General features: G+C 40.6%; 1 protein-coding gene across 3 annotated transcripts in view; it reads right to left on the bottom strand.

Moving 5' to 3' along the window:
- Positions 1-12,035, bottom strand: part of FILIP1 (filamin A interacting protein 1) — a 210,042-nt gene extending 198,007 nt beyond the window's left edge. Inside the window, exon 1 of one of the 3 annotated variants that reach the window (XM_089681393.1) lies at positions 11,658-12,035. The gene's annotated coding sequence lies outside the window, so the exon portion shown is untranslated. Of the gene's footprint in view, positions 1-11,652 lie in introns of all 3 variants that reach the window. The other 2 variants (XM_089681395.1, XM_089681396.1) reach the window with 2 other exon arrangements.
- Between the last annotated feature and the right edge of the window lie 7,657 nt (positions 12,036-19,692).

Consider the following 19,692-nt stretch of genomic DNA (forward strand, 5'->3'; position numbering starts at 1 on the left):
TCCAGGATATGGAGGAACTTACGGCCACTCTGTGCAATACAGAAGAATCCTACACAGACACATGGTATCTGTGGCACTATTTTGGGTATACTGACGCCTACCTAAACAAACTGCCAGCCTCCCAGTGAGTCAATCCAGGAGTAACCTGGATCGGGAGAGGGATGACTGTGCTCTTCTTTTTCTACCTTTTCCTTTATATCTTCACATGCCTTCTCTCTCTTAACCCCTGTCTTTACTCCCCCCCCTTCCCATTTGGGATTCCCCAACCACTGGCTACAAGCCATGTTTTTTATATTAACGATGTCTTCAGAGTCACCAATGTATATAAGCTACAGAGGAATATGATGTCCTGGTGTCCCCAGTTAATCTTTTAAGTTGGGCACCTACATAATATTTCCTGGAACTCGGGGCCCTGTTCCATGGGAACCTAACAATTGATTTGGTGATTTTTTTCACTCTTTGTTACTTGTTACAGTAATGCTTTACTCATATGTGAGTGTATTACCTGACAACCCATCTGTGAACGATCATTTGTTTGTACTTGATTTGATGTGTGAAAAATAAAGGAATTACAAAAAAGAAATACTATTTTACATTGGTTCTGATGGCACAGCAGAACCGTAAAGAAGTGCAGAAAAGCAGAGTATAAGCAAGTCAGGAGATGGGCAGTAAAGAGACTGTCATTTTTACGGCTTCTTATTGTCCTCACCATCCAGCACTTATCAACAGAGAAATCCAGTAAGTAAATGAACAATGCAAATGCCATGGCCTATGTTTGGTGTCAAAGTTTTTTTTTTTTTCCATATGCCATAAATCTTGTCCATCATTTTTCTGGAGGACCAAAGAGCAGCCTTGTGCATGATGAAATACTGGGATACAGCCATCCATAGATCTGAAGTCTGTGTTGGGGTACAGGCAGCAGGGGGCAGACAGTAGAACAGTAGTGCTTACATAATCTACAGGGTGTTCTTAAGGTCTGGACACATAGGAAATAGCACTAGATATATGTGTGTGTGTATGTATATATATAAATGTACCACTATATAAGCTCATCAGACCTTAACCCCCTTGACTTCTTTTTTTCGGGTATGCTAAAGGAGAAGATGTACTCAATGAAAATCACATATTAATCAACTGAAGAAACAGATCATGAATGAATGTGCTTAAATTGATGGAAATGCGGCATTACTGCATTGGGTTCATGTGAATCTTGCAAAGTGCATGGAAGTTTGCATCACAAATGGTGTAAATCACATTGAAGATGTGATTGATTAATATTCCAAATAAATAAAATGTTGAAGAATGTATTGAAATGTATTGAATATATGCATTTTGCCTATATATCCAGACCTTAGGGACACCCTGTTTAGCTATAGTTATCTTTTTTAATTACCTCCACCTAATCTACCCTTTTATGCTTGACTTAAAACGTAAGCCTTAAAGCGGAGTTCCATCCAAAAGTGGAAGCTCTGCTTCTCTGCCTCCCCCCCCCTCCGCTGCCACATCTGGCACCTTTTGGGGGGGAGGGTGGAGCAGGTACCTGGTTTAGACAGGTGCCCGCTCCCTCTTCCAGGCTCAATTCACTGTGGCACCCCCTATATAAAACCAATTAATACGGCGCTAAATAAGCAAAATAAGATAAACCATATAATATAGTGGCTGACATATATAAGGAGTGGCTGACATATATATAAAGAGTGAAGTGGACAGCTTTGAGGATAACATGCATGAAGGTGAGCAAAAACGTGAATAATGTCCTTAATGGGTAAACATAAGGTGAATGGTGTCCTTAATGGGTCACACAGACTTCATGCAGGTGTGAGCCACAATGTGCCAATCCTCTACGGCTGGGGTGCCCCCTCACCTTCCTGCTCAGGCCCCCAGGGACCAAAGAGCTTATAATGCTGATTGTAATGATCCTGCTGGTCGGTGGATCCTGCTGGTAATAGTGGTGTCACTCACTCCTCCTGGTAGGTCTTAGTATGGAATAGTAACCTCAGCACTGCCCGTGATGTCTCTCCGATAAAGGCTCTCCAGTACGGTCACCAGTGAGGCAAGAGAGACTTACATAGTGTAAAACCTTTTATTATAATTAAAAACAACCAAGAGCCTACTTACACGGATCTGATAGTAAGCAGGCCTTTACACCTCTCCAAGGGTGTACTGTGTTCAGGACTTGGAGCACCAAGATGGCATCCCCGCCGGATGTGACGTCAAGCCGTCAATCGTAGGAAGCTCCTCCCTCTGGCGTATCTACGCGTTACGTCACTCAAACACGTGACTTCATCAGGATATACGCCTACTAGCGGTGGAGCTTGATTTATTGGTCGATTACCCAATCAGCATTGCTGATGGGCGGTGCCGACCGCCATTGGAGTGAAGTACAATGAGGGGCGGACAGTCTTCTAGGTATCTTGGTTAAAATAAAAATAAAATCTCAAACCGAACGATCGTATCGGGGGTGGATATAAGGGATGAAAATATATATAGGTGGATTACGGTCACTCAGGTGCAAGCTCCGATGACGAAGTAAGGCAACCTAAAGCGGCACTCTAACCTCAATTCCCACCATAGAAACAATATTATAAAAGGTATATATCATATGATATATACCTAGTCACCCTTGATGAATAGGTACTACTAGGGGTTATCTTCATTATAGATCCCCCTAATGTTTTATCTCCTTTCTAATTTGGTTTATTCCAAAATTATTTTACATTTTCCTTTTATAATATTGTTTCTATGGTGGGAATTGAGGTTAGAGTGCCGCTTTAGGTTGCCTTACTTCGTCATCGGAGCTTGCACCTGAGTGACCGTAATCCACCTATATATATTTTCATCCCATATATCCACCCCCGATACGATCGTTCGGTTTGAGATTTTATTTTTATTTTAACCAAGATACCTAGAAGACTGTCCACCCCTCATTGTACTTCACTCCAATGGCGGTCGGCACCGCCCATCAGCAATGCTGATTGGGTAATCGACCAATAAATCAAGCTCCACCGCTAGTAGGCGTATATCCTGATGAAGTCACGTGTTTGAGTGACGTAACGCGTAGATACGCCAGAGGGAGGAGCTTCCTACGATTGACGGCTTGACGTCACATCCGGCGGGGACGCCATCTTGGTGCTCCAAGTCCTGAACACAGTACACCCTTGGAGAGGTGTAAAGGCCTGCTTACTATCAGATCCGTGTAAGTAGGCTCTTGGTTGTTTTTAATTATAATAAAAGGTTTTACACTATGTAAGTCTCTCTTGCCTCACTGGTGACCGTACTGGAGAGCCTTTATCGGAGAGACATCACGGGCAGTGCTGAGGTTACTATTCCATACTAAGACCTACCAGGAGGAGTGAGTGACACCACTATTACCAGCAGGATCCACCGACCAGCAGGATCATTACAATCAGCATTATAAGCTCTTTGGTCCCTGGGGGCCTGAGCAGGAAGGTGAGGGGGCACCCCAGCCGTAGAGGATTGGCACATTGTGGCTCACACCTGCATGAAGTCTGTGTGACCCATTAAGGACACCATTCACCTTATGTTTACCCATTAAGGACATTATTCACGTTTTTGCTCACCTTCATGCATGTTATCCTCCTTATATATGTCAGCCACTATATTATATGGTTTATCTTATTTTGCTTATTTAGCGCCGTATTAATTGGTTTTATATAGAGTTGTTGATTTTGGTGCTGTGGCTGTGGCACTACTAATACAGGCTGCTTTAATCATTTAATCATTTACATCTACATTTTGGCGCAGGAGATTATCCTTTTTATTTATTCTGTGGCACCCCCTGCAGCCCTCTGGGACACTTCCAAGGTCCCAGAGGACAGTGGCCCATTCACAAAGCACAACGCACTTCACGCATGCACAGTAAGAAACTGGCAGTGAAGTTGCAAGGCTTCACTGCCAGTTTCCCTTAGTCAAGATGGCGGCACCAGCACCCAACAGCCGACTAAAGAATCAACTTGGGGTGAGCACACCGCTGAATGCATGGAAAGGTAAGTGCCCTACTATTAAAAGTCAGCAGCCACAGTATTTGTAGCTGCTGACCTTTAACTTTTGCTTTGGGAGGTGGTGGGGGCCAGAAATCTGCTTTAAGCATTATCCCTAACCATAACCTTATCAGTTGAACAAAACCCCTGGTCCTAACACTAACCTAACTTTTAAATCAATTCCTTACATTAAAGTAACCCTTGCAGCAAAATACTTACATTATTCTCCTATGGTAGCAGCCGCAACAAAAAGTAATAGCACCACAGTAGAGACTAGGGGGTTGATTTACTAAAACTGGTGCAGCTCTGCATAGAAACCAATCAGCTTCCAGGTTTTTTGTCAAAGATTAATTGAATAAGCGGACGTTAGAAGCTGATTGGCTACCATGCACAGTTGCTCCAGCTTTTACTCTCTCAAGTTTTAGTAAATCAACCCCATGGCGTCTATGTCCTGGCCTTGAAAATGAATGTTCTGATTGTGGGTGCCTTGCTCTCTCACTAATCAGTGATGATCAATTTTAAGTAAATATGATGAGGTCTTGTGATCAGCTTCAGGCAGTAGGAAAATCTAAATTGTTAAAAGTTTGCTATATGGATTATTTATTGTCTAAGAATCAATCTTACCTTCCAACAACAGGTAGCAGGCTTTAGAAATAAAAATTACATGCTACACATTTTACAGGGTATACAGTAGTCACGTGAGATCACTGAGTGTCATAAATTCACACAACTATTATAGGTCGCTACATGCAACAATTATTCCTGTTTGGTACAAAGCATAAAATCAGTAGTAGGAAAGTATTCTTGGTTGTGCAACAAAACCCTAAATAACATTGTTGAATCACATTCACAACTACATATATGTAAATAAATCAGCATACAGGTCTTGTAAGCATGAGAACACATTCAAACTATGCTTTTCTTCTTATCATATAAATGCAGTTTTAACTATGCATTATTTAAATATTAATAAAACCACTCATCTGTTTGGTCATTGAGTAACAACCATGTCCCCAGGCACCTGTTGTATAATATTTTCTGCACATTTATCTAGCAGCAGTATGGTAAGGATTCCTCTGTGGTCATGTCAGGAATGTGAAAGCAAAAACTCATTACGAGAGCAGCACTTAGAACAGCAAAATTCTTCATTGCCTTGCATTACACTCAGTGAGCACATAATAACATAATGGTACAATAGCAAGTTTTTAAAATGCAGAGTGGTTTGGAATTATATACTAAGTGTTTCCCAATAGATGGATCTACTTCATATTGCCAAAGCCAATTTGTTATTACATTCATAAGAAGAAAGGATACTCCCTTCAATAATGTCTGTTGTTTTGCAGTAACAAGCAATGATGCATGTCCTGTATTACGTAATAAAAGAAAGGCATCATATTTGGTTTCTTGGCAACAATTTAAATGTTACATGCGTAGGTATAATTTACTTTATGGTTACAAAAATATTGCAATAAAAAATTCATACCTTTATTTTTGAATGCACAACCAACCTGTGAACAAGAGTCCTGTATTTGTTTATTCTATGATGTCAGCTTCATTAAATGTTCAAAGAAATGGACTGTACCTTTTGAAAGTTTAGACTTGGCTTTGTGTAAGTTGTATTGTACTGTCTATGAATGCATATTGATGCTAAGTGAAGAATATATTTCATAGTGATGCTCTAATTTGAACATGCTTGCATTACTGTTACCATCTTTTTCACCACTTGGCCAATCTTCGAGGTCCCCCATACCCCAGGAAAGCCCTATTCTCAAGCTAGAACAAGTGCTTTTGAGTAGGGATGAAGATCCGGTTTGCTACTACCATGGGTTCATAGTGAGTCATTCAGGTTTGAGGTTTGCATTCCCAGCAAATTTATGTGCAAATTCTCCTCAAAATCATAATGTACTGCATTGCCTTTGAACTATGTCCATCAGGCTTAGAATGGCTAATAAGAGGACTTTTGTATAAACCAGCACCATCACTATAAAGGGGAAGGGCAGGGTGCAGCTTAAATGTCTATATATTGGAAGTTGCTGTAGGGAAAGGATAGGAAAAGCTGACAAGATGCATAGGAAGAGAATAAAATCACGTAGGAAACTGTACTTTAATTCTAATTGCTAGCGCTCTGGACAGTCAACAACTTTGCTGCCGTTTTTGTTTTTATTATTGGGGATTTGTGTTTATTTAATTTATTTAGGAGGTTTATTTTTTAAATGTTAAAGTGGTTTTGAAGGCAGATGTTTTTTTTTCTGGGTGCAGCACCCCCCATTATACTTACCTGAATGCCATCTAGATCCAGCGATGTGCAAGAGAGCAGTGGGACTCCCAGGTCTCTCTCTCCTCATTGGCTTACACAGCAGCAGAAGTCATTGGCTCTTGCTGCTGTCAGTCACAGCAAGTGATCCAATGAGAAGAGAGTGGGGGTGGGGCCAAGCCACACTCTGTGTGTGAATGGACAATATCCATTCACAAACTCTGTGTGTGAATGCACAATATCTATTCACAGGAGTACAGCTCTGGAGCGCTCAGGAGCCCAAGAGGCTTGCTATTAGGGGCACTCAGTGGGGGAGAGCCAGGACCACTGGCAGGGGACCCAAAAAGGAGAGAATCAAGGCTGCTCTGTGGAAAACCATTGTACAGAGCAGGTAAGTATAACATGTTTGTTACTTTTTTTTTAAATATAACATTTAGAATCACTTTATTAGGGCTTTTTTAAGTTTGAGGTGCTCAAAACTTAGCATTTACTTGTTACTGACCCTGTTGTTAGAGTTGCATTTTGTATATAGCACACCACTGCATCATTTGAAAGAAAAATAAACTAAGTGCATCTAAACCACTTTACATTATATCACTCACATTCATGCACCCCTTATCCCCATAGCAAAAATAAAAGTTAGGCACACTGAGTAGACCTATTATCCTTGAATAAAACAGTTCTTCTGCTGGCCGATTTTACATAGTAATCTATCAGCTTCTGGCCTGACCTTGTTCAGTTAAGATTTGCAAATGAAAGCTAATAGCTGATTGGTTACCATGCACAGCTGTTTTGGATTCTTTCTGCTCCATGTTTAGAAAATTCACCTCTTTGTCTGTAGTACATTTGGGCTTAGCCTTACTCATTAACCTACCTAGCGGTCTGATTATGTCCATATTTCTGTGCTCAAAAGCGGTAAATTTTTTTGCATGGAAATATGTATTTTTTTATTGTAGGCCTGTAATTTTTAGGAATAACTCACTGAAATCTGTCCAAACAAGAGTCTAGTAAACATCCCGGGTATGTCAAAATTTGAAACACGAAATCATAAATTATAATATAATAAATAATCATAAAAAATAATAATAATACATTTATTCAATAATATAATCAAACCAAAAACACTGAAATTTGAAATAGAGCGCCAAGTTTGCACATCACTGAGCAAAGTCGCAAAATCATTTTCAGTGTCTGATGATGAATTTCCCCACAAATCATTATCACTCAATTCTGCAAGTGGTTCTAATTTACTATCGCTGTTCTCTAGCCGGTCTAAAACTGATTTTGACCTAAAGGGGCGCTTTTTGGACACCATGGACGTTTCTCAGTTTCCAGGCAGAAAGAACAGTAAAAATGTAGGCAGGGCACAGGACAAAGCACTAGGGACAAAATGTATGTGAAATGGTTTGATACGATAATGTTTTACTATGTGATTTTAGTGTATTTAGTGAATGTCACTTTTTGTCATTTTCAAATTTCCCGCCAGTTCCATCCCCGAACGTCCCGAAGCTCGCAGGGGACGGAACCCAAATGACAAATGCTGGCATCCGCCGGAGGACATTACAGGGAACACTGCAGGAGGGACATTGCGGGAGCGCAGGACAAGGTAAGTGATCGAGGGATCCCGGAGCAACGCCGCATGGTTAGCCCGAGTGTAGCTCGGGGTTACCGCTTGTGGTACTGAAACTTTACCCCGAGCTACACTCGGGAATACCTCCAGGGAGGCTACAATTGTCCTTCTTGTGGCCAATTTTACACAATTGTGTCATCTGCAGTCCCTTTATTCTTGTTGTAAAACACCTGCCTGTGATCTCTGTATCTAGCACACTTAGCCAATAATATCACAGCAACCTTTATTTATTTCAGAATCTACTCTTATGTCTAGGCCTATTTAGGTATCAATCATAGGATGCTACTTGATGATTTGCCATTATATATTATAAACACCAATATTTCCACCCTATATCCAAATAACATACATGAGTCTTCTGTAAATATGTCATAGCAAGAACATGAATTATAAGTGAACTTTTGACATTTCCCTGTTCTTGTCCATCTGTAATATACAGTATATACATAAATAGAGGAAGTTCCAGTAATACATAGCAAGCATACCACCAACCATCAACTTCATTGGAGGACAGATGAGAGATCAGAGGTCTTTTTACACCCCTGGTGTCTCAATAAAGAGAACCTGTCACCAAAAAATAATGAAGTGTTCTGATAAATAAAGTTAGGTAAAAAAAAATTTACAAATTGCAAAAAATGAAAATTCTACCCAAGCACTCAAAATCACCCTCCCCCAAAAAATATTGAGCCCCCCACCCCACATACATGCACACCATTTTTAGTACATTTCCCCCATTGTGTCTCCCTATACACCTACACATTGTGAACTTATTCAATAATAACTACTATAAAAGGCATTGATGAAATACAAAGTTTATTATTAGAATTCACAATTCATTGATGTGAGCATACTAACCTGGAATGTTTTTGGGTGCATACCTTTGTTAGTGTCTACACTTCCTTTTTAATTACTTTTTCCAAGGCATGGTTCACATCAGCTGATGCTTCTTCCGAACAGCAACCTTAAAATGTTTGAGTGTTTTTAATCAATCAAAGTAGCTCTAAACCACACCTCCAAACTATTTTCATTATTATCACTCGAAGTGTTCTTAAACACTTTGAGATTGCCTCGTATCCCTTTCCAGCCTTATGCAGATCAACTATTCTTGATTGTATGTCTTCAGAGAGCTACTTTATCAAAGGCATGGTTCACATCAGCTGATGCTTCTTATGAACAGAAATATTAAAATGTTTGAGTGTCTTTTATCAATCAAAGTAGCTCTAAACCACACCTCCAAACATATTTCATCAATTGGACTCCAGGTGTACAAATTACTAACTCCAATGAGCTTTCATTGAAATAATTAGTCTGTGGGTTTTTCTCCAACACTGTGAATGTGTAATGGGTATATTGAATAAATACATGAGAAATTAGTATTGTTTGTGTGTTATCAGCTGAAGCACATTGTGTCTTTTTTTAGATGAGGATAAGATCAAGTTTTATGGCAAGTTACTGCAGAAAAATCAGTTAATTCCAAATGGTTCACATACTTTTTGTTGTCTATATATACACATCATATCAAATCGTTTAGATTTTGAAGCTTTCATGAGCAGGTCCCTCATTACCCTCTTGAACTGTATTGTAACTGTACTGTCTCCCTTTATTTTGTAAAGCACTGTGCAGACTGTTGCTGCTATATAAATCCTGTATGATAATAATAATATTTACACTGTTGATTGAAAGAACAGGAAATCAGTTGAACTTTTTCCAACTGGAATAAGTTTTACATAGTAATTTAAAGTGGCAGCTGATGGGATATAATATTGAATATTTTAAAGCATCAATTGGCGCGGTTTAGTGATTAACCTACTTTAAGAATCACTCTATAAAATAAATGTTGGGATCTGCAGACCTGACAATTCATTCAGCTGTTTAAAAGAGAAGTATAGGGTTTGAAAAAAAACATTTATATTCACTTAGGTGGATGCAACATCCATCTGAAGTTACAGATGTCCCCAGCCTGCTCTACATTGAGAACTGAGCATTCAAAGACTGCTGATTGCTCAGTTTGCAGTCCCCAGTCTGCTCTCTGTTTTGCCCCTCCAGCACTCACTGGAGTGTTGTGCTGTGTAGGGGGTGGGAGGGGCTGGCTCAGGTTCTCAGTGTCTCACTGATAGGCTGAGCCAGCTGCCAGTCCAGGAGCTTTTCTGGGCTTGGATTGGCTGGGTGACATAAACCAATAGCAAGATTTATAAATGTAACATCAAAATCTGCACTGGTTCAGATGGATCGAAAGCTGCCAATGCTAAATTCTGATACAAAGAATTTGCAAGACATACAAATAAAAATGTATTGCTAAAAAATGTGAATAAACAATATTAATGCTTTCCTAACTAAACATCCGTGAAGTTAGAGGTGACATAAATCCCAATACAATATGAAAAATAATATAAGTAAAAAATATCTCCCAACTCCAAAGAGAATAGGAAATATCAGAGAATATAAACTTGCATCTTCAATTGCTAGATGATCAAACATTATCCATGTGAAACATGTGACCCCAATCCATGCTCAAAGAAGGCTTACCAAATGTATTTGACCATCATGTTATAGAATGGTCAAAATCAGCTCAAGAATGATCATAAAGCAACCGCTCCAGCCTCCTCCATAGCCTTCAAATGTGATTCAAATGGCGTTCACCCTCTCCGTATTGACCATCAATGCATGCGTTGTTAGGCACGAAAGTGGCATGTGCATGAAATGAGAAAGCCACTGAGTTCAGTGAGGCCACACGGCAATCGTGTGCCAAATTATCATCTCACAGTTGTGGTATAGTCCTCTATGGGAGGGGAATTCCTGGAGAATGGGCTCTCTAGGGCCCCCAACACCGCCGGTATCCTTATTCTCCACAAATAATCCATATCCATCACCTACCTAATAATATTGTATTCTATTTTTAATGAAATCATTCTTACGAGGAGTTCACTTTAGTTGAGGTCATGTGCATTGCTCTACGCACAACAAATTCCATAGTCCATGGTCCCTAGTCCATCGGTAGCAAGCAAGAGAAGTTGGCTACATTCCTACAGTGGGACCACAGAGAATGAAGGTACTCACCCTCTAACAGGAAATATATATATTTATATATACACATAGATAGACAGACAGATAGACACACAGACAGACAGACAGATAGATAGATAGATAGATAGATAGATAGATAGATAGATAGATAGATAGATAGATAGATAGATAGACACACACATGTACTTCCATGCAGTGCCAAACATGTCACTCCAAATAAAAGAGGTGTGGCACAGGTACTCTTGCTCTTTTTTTTTAGATTTAATCTTGTATAAAACAAGGGACATTAGAACGGCTGTTTTGGGTGTCCTCCTGAGTTTGAGAAAGGGTGGGGATGCCCGAAACGGTCATTCTCCTTGTGATAAAACAGTTTAAATCTAGGCCTCTGTGCCTCATCCCTTCTATTTAGATATATACATATAGATATAGAACATGAAGTGAATGCCAGCAACCAGAGCCCTGCCCTCTAAGTTCAATATGTAGAAAAATGGGAGGATGCAGCATATGAAAAATGTATTAAAAAGTCAAAAAGTACATGTTGGCAATATGTTGTGTGTATATGTATATATATATATCTATATATATATATAGATATATATATATATATAGACAGATATATAAAAAACATTTCTTTAGATAATTAGAATAAAATGATATCAATGATTACTATACATAACAATAAATATATAAATATACAAAACAAAATATGAATGTAATTAATATTAAATTAAAAATGAATTTACCTTACCTAGCAGTTTAAACAGCAACCGGAGATGGATTTCTCACTACAGTGGTTTGATGAATTTAGGTTCTGGTGACCTTTCTTGAAAAGCAGAGAATGTCTATCAGAGGGAAGAGTAAACCTGTGTGCTAATTTCCATTGACAGGGTATCCAGCAGCAAACAGCCTACACCGCTCTATCAGCTGCTGGGCTGATCTTGTCCAGTAAATGTAGATATCCCAGTCAGTGAAGGAGGAGGTCACACATGCTCCCACCCAGTGTTTTTGGATGATAGATTTTTCTTCCCCCCCCTCAACTGTTGCTAGGTGTTGTTGCAGCTTGGCGGTATGGTTCTGAGATAATGTTTCCTCTCTTTAGGTCTCCTCAGGCTCTGTTAGACTGCAGACTTTGTTGAACAGTCTCTGGTGTGCTAAATTTAACTGGTGTTCTCAGCCAGTCAGGCTTGTCAACAGCTGAGCAGCCTGTAGCATTCTTGTTGCTGTTGTAAAACAGCTCCAAGTTATCTGTGGACTCCCTGTGATACTGTCCAGTGAGCTCACTCACAGTCTACAAGGAACTATTATTATAACAAAGCACAGTCACGTTATCCCTATCTTTAACATGTTCCCTGCTAAGAGAGCGTAGGAGCATAGCTCGCAGGTTATTTCACGACCCGCTCATGACAAGTGTCAAATGATTCATCGACAACCCCATTGAATTTATTGATATTCTACAAAAGGTTAATTTTATGCAAAACATGCAAAAAATTGCTAAATTCATGCATCAAATTTCTATTTTTTATTAAAGGCAACCTTTGTAAAATAAACTAGTTTGACGTATGTATTTGTATTAATGGGTCTTGATGCTTTACATCCCAACTCCAGGAATATATAAAAAATATATCCTTACTCATTATGTCTAGGGGTAGAAGAATAAGGAGAAATATTTACCTTATTCCTCCTTTCAATGAGGTCCCTCGAGGGCTGCAACTGGTCCCCCTCAGCTGACTCTTTAACCTCCCTAGTGGTCTGATTATGTCAGTATTTCTGTGCTCAAAGCGGTACATTTTTTTGCATGGAAATATGTCATTTTTTTATTGTAGGCCTGTAATTGTTAGGCATAACTCACTGAAATCTGTCCGAACAAGAGTCTAGTAAATGTTAAAATTTGAAGCACGAAATCATAAATTATAATTTAATAAATAATCATATAAATAATATGTAATAATTATAAATTTAATTCAATAATATAATCAAACCAAAAACACTGAAATTTGAAATAGAGCGCCAAGTTCACACATCACTGAGCAAAGTCGCAAAATCGTTTTCAGTGTCTGATGACGAATTTCCCCACAAATCATTATCACTCAATTCTGCAAGTGGTTCTAATTTACTATCGCTGTTCTCTAGCTGGTCTAAAACCGCTTTTAAAGGGACGCTTTTGGGACTCCATGGACGTTTCTCAGTTTCCAGGCAGAAAGAACAGTAAAAATGCAGGCAGGGCACAGGACAAAGCACTAGGGATAACATGTATGTGAAATGGTTTGATACAGTAATGTTGTACTATGTGATTTTAGTGTATAGTGTTAGTGAATGTCACATTTTGACATGTTTAAATTTCCCTCCAGCTCCATCCCTGTATGTCCTGACGTCGGAGGGAACGGAACCCGGAAGACGGATGCCGGCATCAGCTGAAGGAGATGGCTGGGGACGCTGCAGGGGGGACATCGCGGGAGCAAAGGACAAGGTAAGCGCAGAAGGGATCCTGGAGCAACGCTGCAGGGTATTCCCAAGTGTAACCCTGGGTTACCACTTTTGGTGCTGAAACTTTACCCTGAACTACACTTGGGAATACCTCCAGGGAGTTTAAAGCATGTTTCCACTTTTGCAGGAAAAAGAGAAAACTACACTACATACTCCTTCAAGAGACTCCCTCAAGAGTTGGTTCTGGACAACTCAGTGGATTGCTTTAAAAAAAATCCTGGATTCTTTCTTGGATACACAGAATATAACTGGATACTAACATTTATAGGTAAAGCAGGGGCGGACTGACAACTCATGGGGCCCCCGGGCAATAGGGGATTATGGGGCCCCTGTGTCCTTGCCCAAACTCAAAAAAGCCTATGAAAAAGGTACCAGGGGCATCTCATGGGGCCCCCTACTAACCCCAGGCCCTCAGGCAGTGCCCGAGTTTCCAAGTGGTCAGTCCGCCCCTGAGGTAAAGTTGATCCAGGGAATATCCGGTTGCCTCTCGGGGGATCAGGAAGGAATTTTTTCCCCTGCAAATTGGATCATGCTTTGCTGGGTTTTTTGCCGTCCTCTGGATCAACTGTGGGTGTAGGATTATAACTTTTTTTCTTTTTATGGTTGAACTGGATGGACTGTTGTCTTTTTTCAGACAGACTAACTATGTAACTATATATACTTGTTATATGTTCTCATTCACACAGCATGCTTTTTTTTTTACCATTTTAGATGTTTCTCAGGAGGAGGTGTCATGACTGACTGCAAGGTATTTTAAACAATATTAGAGTGAACCTGTCCCAAGTCTTTCCCTATAGACATACAAGGCAAATAGCTCAACTGCTACACCTGTACCCTTTGTTAGGACACACAGTGTTCAAATCTAGGTATGATTGATAATTAAGATCTGCCTAAACAGTACAGACAGTGTTAATTACAATGAACAAAGCTGCCCAGCTCCTTCATAAAGAAAGAGAACTATCTTGGATTTTCCTTGCCAAAAAAATAAAGCATTTAAAAAAAGGTAAAGCTGCAATTTTTTATTTTTTTATCCAAACAGGTTTTATTGAAGTATTTCAGCAGATATAGAGTAAAATATTACCGAGTGCAAATAAGGTACACATCAAGGGTATTTGCATGACAACCAATGGTCAGAACCATAAAATAGGGTATACAACATTCTTTTGGTAACAGATCAGATCTCAAAAAAGTAGAGGGACATGAACAACAGCAGTCATTGAAATCGTTACAGAAAATCTTACTAACGTGAAGACTTGAAGGCCTTCCAACCCTGAAACTGCAAATTCCCTTTTTCAGCTGTCGGAGGCATCAACTGCAATAGGGCATTACCAAGTTCAACTATTTGCACTGCGGCCAATGCTGTCCTCCCAATACATGGCTAATCTGATAATCAGGGGGACCCCAGAGGAGAAACAGAAATAGAAAAGGGGAAGATAGAGAGAGGAGAGAGACAGAAAAAAAAAGGGGGGGGGGAGGAGAGAATAAGAAGAGGGGAAAGAGGTAGAGGTGTAGAAAAGGTATTTTGGAGGAAGATGAGATGTGTCATAGAGGTGGACCAGCGGCTAACACTTGAGCCTTCCTGAAAGATACAGAAAGAAAAAAAAAAGGGGGGGGGGGGACACGTGATGCTGCAATTTTTAAATATGCGTTTAAGTTGTGATATATAAATGGGGACATGTAACGCATATAAAGTAGGGGTTCTCCTAATTTGGCTGCAAAAGTGGAAATACACTCCACTTTTTTTGAGGCTCTGTTCACACTTCAGCCTCCACAGCACACAAACCAGGGTTAATGGAGGGACTGTCCCTTGTGCAGCCTCACTTGTCCCTCTTTTTGGTCTGATGTGTATATTATGTACTATTTTACTACCAAAAATGAGACACTTAACTTTTTTTATCTAACCTCTATTTTACTGCATTTGTTGTTTTGAAAAGCCGATATACAGGAACAAGAGGTCATGAAAGCACTTGTGTGATTTAGTCAGTCATTTGTGGTCCATGTAACTGGAACTGTGGCAGGAACATGTCTTTGCTTACACACTTTGTGCTAAAAGGTGTCCATCTTTATCATTTCATAAATTGGGGAGGTAAGTTGTACATGGTGACACAGAATCTCCACCCACAGACCAGAGCTTCAGGCAGAGGAGGAGCCAGCACTGAAGCGGGGACAGGTAGGTGATAGAACCAGCACTATGCCCCATAGACATAATGAGCATTTATCCCTGCAAGGGCCCCACTGCAAGGATGAATTTTGTATATTCCTAGATTTAGAGTTGGACATAACAATTTGTTATTATGGATGTAAATAGGCCAGGTATGCATGCTCAGCACATACACTGGCTTTTGTTTCTTCTTTGTAGCTCTACACAATGGTTCTGCTCTCTCACATTACAGGTTTGCAAGTCAACAAACTCTTTGAAAACAGTGAACTCTGGCATTAACTTACAAAAGGCAAAAAAGGCTGTTCATCTTGCAAGGGAATTTTCCCCAGAGCTTAGTGAATGTGGTGAAATTTCATTTCAATACCCAATCACATGCAAGGAAAAAAAAAGCAATGTTTGCTAGCACATGATTGGATGATGGAAGTTTACAGAGCTTCTGCCTTCACAAAGTTCTGAGGGCAATTTCTTTGTGAGGTGCATCTTCCTTGGCAAAGTGAACAGCTTACTTGCCTTTAGTAAATCAACCCCTATGAGGCCAATAAAAAGTATTTATGTATGTTTTGAATAATTGCTGAATTCACTCATGGTCCATTAGTACAGCTGTAAAACAAAAAGTCTGTATCTCTGTACTAGCCTAGACTGGAAAAATAGCCAGCAGGAGCCTGTGTATTTTACCCACTATCCCCTGATTGCAGTTGCAATACTTTGCAAGTTTCAATACAAAAAAAAAATAATAATTATAATAAATATACCTTTTCATCAATATGGATGCATTTATTATTTTTTGGAAAAGGTGGAATATCAAAGTGTTACTAAACCCATAACAGTAAAATTAGTCTGTCTATGCAGTAAAGCATGCTTGTTATACTCACTGTGGAACCTAAGGGCTTAATCCTCTGCATTGTGTAAAAATGCTGTTTGATCTTAACTTCTCTGCCCCCCCCCCCTTTCTTGTTCAAATGTCCACCTGATAAGACAGACTGAACCCATAGCCCTTCTGCACATGCTCAGTTTGGTATGTATTGCTAGAGAGTTTTTTTTTCTTGGGAGAGTGCATGTGATCAGCATGATACTCACTGTGGAACCTAAGGGGTTAATCCTCTGCACTGTGTGAAAACGCTAGGTAGATCCTGGATTCTCTGCTCCTCCCCTTCTTCCAGTGTCTCCCTCTTATCTCCTGATAAGACATACTGTGTGGAGTCACTCTGCATATTGCTCAGTTTGATGTGTATTGCTAGAGAAGTGTTTTTGTGATCATGTGATCAGCACAGGGCCAATCAGCATTGTCCAGACAGAGGTCAGGTGTTTTGTATCCTCCTAGAGCAGAAAGAAAAATCCTCCTACAAGCTTTAACCAGTAATCAGCTGAAGTCACAAGACTGCTCTCACCGCTAATGAGAAAAGGTATTTCGAATTTTATTTTTACTGAAATAATTGCACTTCCATGTTCTTTATAACGTGGGAGACTCAATATAGTGAATGCAGAGTTCTGGGTTTAGTAACACATTATTTAAAGAGAATTCTAGATATGGATAATTTCTACATAGTGACATTAGTCCAGCTTGGACAACTGTAACTATGTGTATACCAGTGGTCACTAAATGGCGGACTGCAGTCCAGAACCGGACCAAGGGACAGTCCTGTCCAGACTGCAGCCATTCCACTGCCACGGCTGGGTGTCCTCTTCCGGGCCTCTCAGCAACTGATGTCATCCTCACAATGGGCGAGGTATGAGGAGCTGCAGATCAGGACTGAGGGGCTGGAGCTGGTGATTACCCAGCTTGTTAATATGTAAAGACTTCCACTCTCTGCGGCTCAAGACAGAAAGCAGGAGTGTTTTCATATTAGCAAGCCATGCAATCGCCCACTTGGCAACATAATAACATGGGCAGCTCCCACCCCTCAGTCCCAATCTGCAGCTCCTCCCACCCCAACCCGCTATGAGGATGACATTGGAGGCAAGCTGGAGGCCCAGGAGAGGACACCCCAGAAGAATTAGTGCCTCTACTCTGCATAAGGTACCATAGGACTGTGTAGGGGAAGGTTTGCATTAAAAGGGGCACTGTGTTATGTTAAGGGGTGCTGTGTTATGATGGGGGTGCTGTGTTGTGATGGGGGCGCTGTGTTGTGTTAAGGGGTACTATGTTGTGTTAAGGGGCACCGTGTTGTGCTAAGGGGTGCTGTGTTGTGTTAAGGGGCGCTGTGTAGTGTTGGGGCACTGTGTTATGTTAAAGGGCGCTGTGTTGTGATGGGGGTGCTGTGTTGTGTTAAGGGGTGCTGTGTTAAGGGCCACTGTGTTATGTTAAGGGATGCTGTGTTGTGATAGAGGTGCTGTGTTGTGATGGGGGCGCTGTGTTGTGTTAAGGGGTGCTGTGTTGTGTTAAGGTCCACTGTGTTATGTTAAAGGGTGCTGTGTTTTGATAGGGGTGCTGTGTTGTGATGGGGCGCTGTGTTAAAAATATGCACTGATCACTATAATAATGACACTGGTTGGGAAAGGGTTAACATCTAGGGCAATCAAAGGGTTAAATGTGTGCCTACCTATGTGCTTGGTGTACACTAGGTGGTGCTTTTACTAGAGGAAGTGAAGAATTGTGTTCCCAGCTTTGCATTGACTCATAAGTCTTCACTTCCCCATCTGTCAGAACAGAGCTCTGCCTTGTTTACATAGGCAGAGCTCTGTTTTTTCTCCTGTCTGACAATCAGCGGGTGCTGGCGAACATCTGTTCACCAGGACTCGCAGATCGGTTTCTGCCGTGAGTGTTCACAACAGCAGCGAGCTACCGGTGCGGCGCGCGTGCCCCCTATGGCAGAAGAGTAAAATCATGTATATATACGTGATTTTGCACAGGAGGGCCACCTAGCAGAAGTAAAACTGCTATAGGGTGGTCTTTAAGTTAAAAAAAATGCAAAGCATTCTCTGAATGGCATCCGTGCTGAGTGGCTGACATACTGTGCTCAGAATGCAGCAGGGCAATCACTCAGCACAAGACACTGAAGCAACTGGAGATCACTGGAATAGTGGTGTCAGTGAAGCCAGTGATTGCCAGCTTCCCATCAGCCAGGTATTGTATATGCATAGTTACACTGATCCAAGCTGGACCAATGTAACTATATATAAAATATCCATACTTGGAATTGTTCTTTAACTTAACCATCAATATATTTGTTATTCTGTATTGCCAGTATTGTGATCTAGGCATGTTTGCCAGGTAGCATTCACAGCCCCAGGATCATCATTACAGCTTGGTTAAGTACCCACCTCCAGCCTCCCAAATGAGCATCTTCACACTAATGAAGTAATCATTCCTCTGACACTGATCTGTCCTACTTAAAGCTGCCAGTATTAGATTATCAGCACAGTGCAATACAGAACAGCCTGTCAAGTTTTCTGTGGCCTCCCTGTGATACTGTCCGGATCTCGCTACTGTTGCTCACAGACTGTCTCACAGCTGGCCAGAGGATTACTGGTAAATGATATAAAGAAAAGATCAGGTATATACCTGTAGAATCTGTAAAAAATAAGTTTTAACAATTACACACCTGCGATAATTTGCCTTGAGGTCAATTTTAAGGAGTATACCAACGCAGATTTAATTTAAGCCTAATTGTAGTTTAATAATAAAGGAAAAGCAGCAACGGGTGCATTACTTACAGTCAATAGGATGTGTCCCTTGTGCTGCTGTCTCCTCTCTTAAGTAAAATCCTCCTCAATTGATTCTTCCCCCCTTTCACCCTTGCCACCAAAACCTTCCAATGCAGCAGAGTTTAATAGAACTGAGGGAGCTGTAACAGGCACTCTTCAACAGTGCTCAAATATTCCAGCTAGTTCTGCCAACCTCCTCCATCCATAGAAGTTGTACTACAGCTTCTATGAATGAAACATGATTTATGAATGGAGGATGAGCAGATGATTGAAAGTTCCATTGTTCCATTCATAGATCCTGCAGGCTGCAGGTTGGGCACCAGGATCTAGACCAGGGGTGGGCAAACTTTTTGACTTGAGGGCCGCAATGGGTTCATATATTGGACCCGGGGGCCGGACCAAGAGTAGATGAATGATGTGTATGTGTCATCCATAGTAAGTATAGTAATATTCCCCCATAGTAAGCATAGTAATTAATGCCCCATATAGTAAT

This window comes from Staurois parvus, unplaced genomic scaffold, assembly GCF_062004578.1.
Source record: "Staurois parvus isolate SC_StPar_1 unplaced genomic scaffold, SC_StPar_1.0 ptg000264l, whole genome shotgun sequence".
Taxonomy (NCBI): domain Eukaryota; kingdom Metazoa; phylum Chordata; class Amphibia; order Anura; family Ranidae; genus Staurois; species Staurois parvus.